The sequence below is a fragment of the Neopelma chrysocephalum genome, unplaced genomic scaffold (genome assembly GCF_003984885.1).
Source record: "Neopelma chrysocephalum unplaced genomic scaffold, ASM398488v2 Primary Assembly neopelma1_86629, whole genome shotgun sequence".
NCBI lineage: Eukaryota > Metazoa > Chordata > Aves > Passeriformes > Pipridae > Neopelma > Neopelma chrysocephalum.
In genome coordinates, this window is record NW_020916160.1 from 1 (window position 1) to 4,331 (window position 4,331).

The 4,331-nt window shown below is 41.4% G+C and overlaps 1 long non-coding RNA gene across 1 annotated transcript; it reads right to left on the minus strand.

Moving 5' to 3' along the window:
* Positions 1 to 706: 706 nt before the first annotated feature.
* Positions 707 to 3,893, minus strand: LOC113979657. Its single transcript, XR_003537945.1, has 2 exons — positions 3,731 to 3,893; positions 707 to 2,377 (listed from the first exon to the last, which is right to left on the minus strand). It is a non-coding gene; the product is annotated as an uncharacterized LOC113979657 (long non-coding RNA).
* Between the last annotated feature and the right edge of the window lie 438 nt (positions 3,894 to 4,331).

Consider the following 4,331-nt stretch of genomic DNA (forward strand, 5'->3'; position numbering starts at 1 on the left):
CACGATGAAGGGTCGAGCAAAGTCCAAATGCTCAGCAACCCCCCTGGAGTGCCTAAAGACCCCCAAGAAGACCCTCTGAGACTCTCTGTGCAGACCCCAGCAGCTAATACGTATTAAAATGTCTTTTGATAAAGAGAATGCATACATATATCCCCGGCTAATAAATACATGTATCATCTTGAGACAAGCACAAACATTAAGCCAAGTCACTCCCATGCGTCCCTCATTCCTTTTAATACTCCCTGTCCCCATAAGCTGTGACTGAATTATGCATGCATTTCATATGTAAAGTAGGAATATTTTGTCCTTATGCAGGAAAAAAGTGTTTTGGATCCTCGCAAAGTGAGTAAAATTCCCCATGCGTACAGTTTGGGTTGATCCTACACTGAATTTTCAGAATTGACTCCTTGAACCTGTTAGGTTTCTTGCTTTGTTTGTGGAAGGCAATGGCAAGTTTTTTTATCCTGAAGACGTATACAATTTAATGAGAGCCATGTTCTTCCATCCAAATTGAAGTAGTCCATTTATACTTCAAGCTGATTATAAAGTTCCAAAAGCTCGGTTCCTTAGACCATAAAAGGTGAAAAAGTTTTCTCCTGTGCTTTGGCAATATTTAAGGAGACTACCTTGGAGTAGGTTTCCTGTATGAGTTGCGAACTACCTCAAGGTCCAGGTTTGTGATGGTTTAATAAAGCAAATGATCCAGTTTGCATGTACAAAACTGAATGCTTTATTCATCACAACTTTGGTATATATAGGGTTCTGGGAAGGAGAGACAAACATTCCATTCATAGCTGGGGTTAAAGGTCAGGAAACACAGGGAGATATTTTTCTTCAAACAGATAAACAGATATTTCTTTATCACAATCACAAGGCAGATGGGGCAAACAAAGTGATAAAGGGATTTACCTGTGGAGCCTACAAGTCTGCTTAATTAAAAGATAATGTAAGAATTTCAGGCAATGAATGTAAACAGACTTTCCTTGTCTTTGTTTAAATCCCATGGTTTCTGGCTAAGATCATTTCTTATCTCTGCTGTGTCATAATGAATTTATACTCCAACATCTCCCCCTTTTTGTTTTCAAGCTGCAAGATTGAGGCTTTGCACAAAACTGCAATTAACCACGCATTGTATACAAGATAATAAACAGAGAATACAAAGCATAATACAAAAAATACAAATAGGCCCATTAATACTACTCTAAATGCTTTCTTTAACTAGGGTACTATACTAAACATATTAAGCCAACTAAACATGCCACCTAAGCCTTGATTATTATCTTCTTTAAGTTGATCTCAAAATTTCTTTAACTTATCAATGCTTTGATGCATCAATTCAGAATGAGCTAATAACAAAAATCTACAGCTGCATTTTAGAAGCAAAAGTATTCTTAAATGGATTTAACAAAAAACACTTCAGCCTTACATTTAACACAAGTAAAAATTAATTTAGCAAGAAGGCCTTTTTTTCCAGACAATGTACAGCTCTTTTTATACCTGAAAAAATGTTTCAAGCAGCTTTATGCCACTTGCATCAATCACAAAGCCAAATATGTCAATAAAATATTGGAACTTTTAACCATTTTACCATTGCTTCTTGCTTCCTACACTCATGTGCCCTTCTTACATGGAAAGTATAATTATACAAAGGCATTACATGTCACAATAATTTGGGCCATAAAGCTTGGCATTATAAAGACATATGAAGGAATCATATCAATTTAAAGGCATTCTGCATATGTTTATAGTCAGTTTTAAGAAAAATATGAAAGTCTTGCTGTCCACCTTAATCCATAAAAACTCTGCTTTGTTAAACCTGTTTCCGTTGAATTAACCAGAAAACACTTCAAATCAAATCTGTATGTAATAGCTTGTCACCTCTGTAGTTCCTATAACTGGCACCCATGTATTTCTCAAGCCAAATTAGGAGATAAAAATTAAACCCACTAAAATTAAGGTTCAGAAAACTGAAAGTGAGGAAAACAGACTGGCTTTTAACATAAGCACAGGTGATCATACCTACATTGTGGTAGGTATAGAGAGACATAACAAAGGTCATAAAAATCAGGCATCTATGTTCTTGATTTCAGGGACTAGATGCAACCTAAGCATTGGTGAAACAAATGTGCTTTCTATAGCAGTCACACCTATGAGGTCTTGTTTACAACTTCCTAGTCCTTTTGTATCTGTGCAGTCTGTCAGTGGTGTATGGTGAGTGTCAAAGTGACAACAATGAGGCAAATACGGATTTAAAATGGCAACTTACTGATGTTTTTTTAAAAACAGATACCGTGATTTTTCTTAGTATAACCAGATTCGATTCATGTGAAATCTTGTATGAGTCCTCATATGAATTAGCAGGGAATCTTTTCACTTGCTGAAACAATTAGAAAACAAAGACAAACATTATTTTAACAACAAAACAAAAATTAATATTACATTGTTACACTAGAAGATTCTATACTGCAAACAAAAGGCAAGGCATTTAGTGATTTTATTTTACAGTCTCTGATTCTTGTTGTTGCTTTCTTTGACTTCACTGTTCAGTATGGTTCTTCATTTGGCTTCATTTTTAGGAGTTCTCATTTGTAGACATCACAGGAATCAAGATAACAGTTCTTTCCATTTTTACTTAAGTGGCTCGCCATTGCTTATTCAGGCCAGTATTTTGGTTTTGAGAAGACAAAACTTAAACATTCACAGTTAATAACAATATAAATTTATAAAATGATTTGCAATTTCATCTCTGATCTTTAATTATAGGAGTCAGGGTATTATATTGATCTTAGTAGATGACAGTGTAAAGGCAGCTTTAAGGGCCTTAGACAACAAAAGAGAACTCAGCCTGTTTATTCCCTAGAGAATCTTTGCTTTGTAGGCAGTAGGTTTAGCTTTAATTGGTTTCTTAGCTTTCCTTGAGAAAGGTAGCTTTTCTTTTTGCTTTCCCAAGAGGTTTTGGGGTTTGCCTGTTGCTTCTTTACGCCCCCCCCAAAGGGTTTATTAGAAGCAGCCAACTGATAAGGGAACTGAGTGATGGAAGGGGTTTCAGTTTGCAGTGCCTCCCTCCCCCTATCCTGTAAGCAGGAAAATTCAAAGCAAGAGAGAGGGTTGGATTTTCTATGCCCTCCCCTCAGACTGCTAGACAAGAGAACTTTTTTTCCTCAACCACAAAGTAGCAAAGTCACAGTTTTTATAAAGCAGAAGGTTTTAGTTTTTCCCCATCCCAGAATGGACGAGACAGAAGACGAGAGAATCCACTTCCCCCCAGCCCCGAGAAATCGGCAGTTTAAATCTTCCTGCGTCAGGGTATACAATTTTCTCTGGCCGGAAAGATTTAAACCTCCCGCCCGGTTACTAAGCAACAAACGATCTCTTTTGTGTAACACACCTTATCTCTTCCTTTGCAAAGGCAGACTTTTAGCAAGAGGACGTTTAACGTTGTTTTTTTTTTCCCCTCCTGGCAGACTGTTTTTGTCAGGGGTTCGTTTTCTTTTTGCCAAAACTCTTTTTTTTTTTTTCTGAATACGATATTTTGGCAAAAGGTTCTTACAGGAGCAAAACACAACCAAGAACAAGGCACTTCGCTATAACTTCAGCACAAAGATCCATTCCACAGGAAACTCCCTAAAACTTTCTGTATTCCAGTTTGAGTAAAACATCGGTTTTAAGTTACCCACAAGAGATTAAAAAGAGTAATGAGAGATTTCGCTTTCTTCTCTCAATCACTTACGTGCAGGGTCGGCGTGGGACCCTCCCCCCCCCCCCGGCTGGTTCCCCATTCCCCCTCAATTGTCGGAGATAGAGAGGCGTCTGGCGGCAGTCAGAGTACTCCAGGCTGGGCGGCTCGGAATCGCTGGGGGAGGCGGTCAGGCAGCTCTTCCGATTGGAGAACGAGTTTTACGGGCTGGGCGCTTGTCGGGGACGGGCGACTCAGAGAGGCGGGGGGTCGCGGGCCGGCTCGGTTTCCGCGGCAGCGGAGAGGCTGGAAACTGAAGGTCGACGAGGCAGGCGGCGAGCAGCCCCCACTGGGCAGCGGCCGCCATTGGCAGCGGTAGCAGGCGGCGACACAGGAACTCGCTGAGGCAGCGCGGCAGCTCGCTAGCGCTCGCCCGCACCCCGACCTTGCGCGGGATGGCGGCGGCGGCAGCGCTGGAAACTGGAAGGCGAGACGGGCGGCGGTCAGTCCCCCGCGGCAGCGGCTGCTGCTGCTGGAAGCGGTACTAAGCGGAGGCGGCCGCGGCCGTAGGGACTTTAGGGGCGTCCGGCAGTAGCGGTGCCGAGGAGCTGCCGCTATTTTGGCGCTCTCTTTCCCCCTGCAGTGGCGCTGCCGT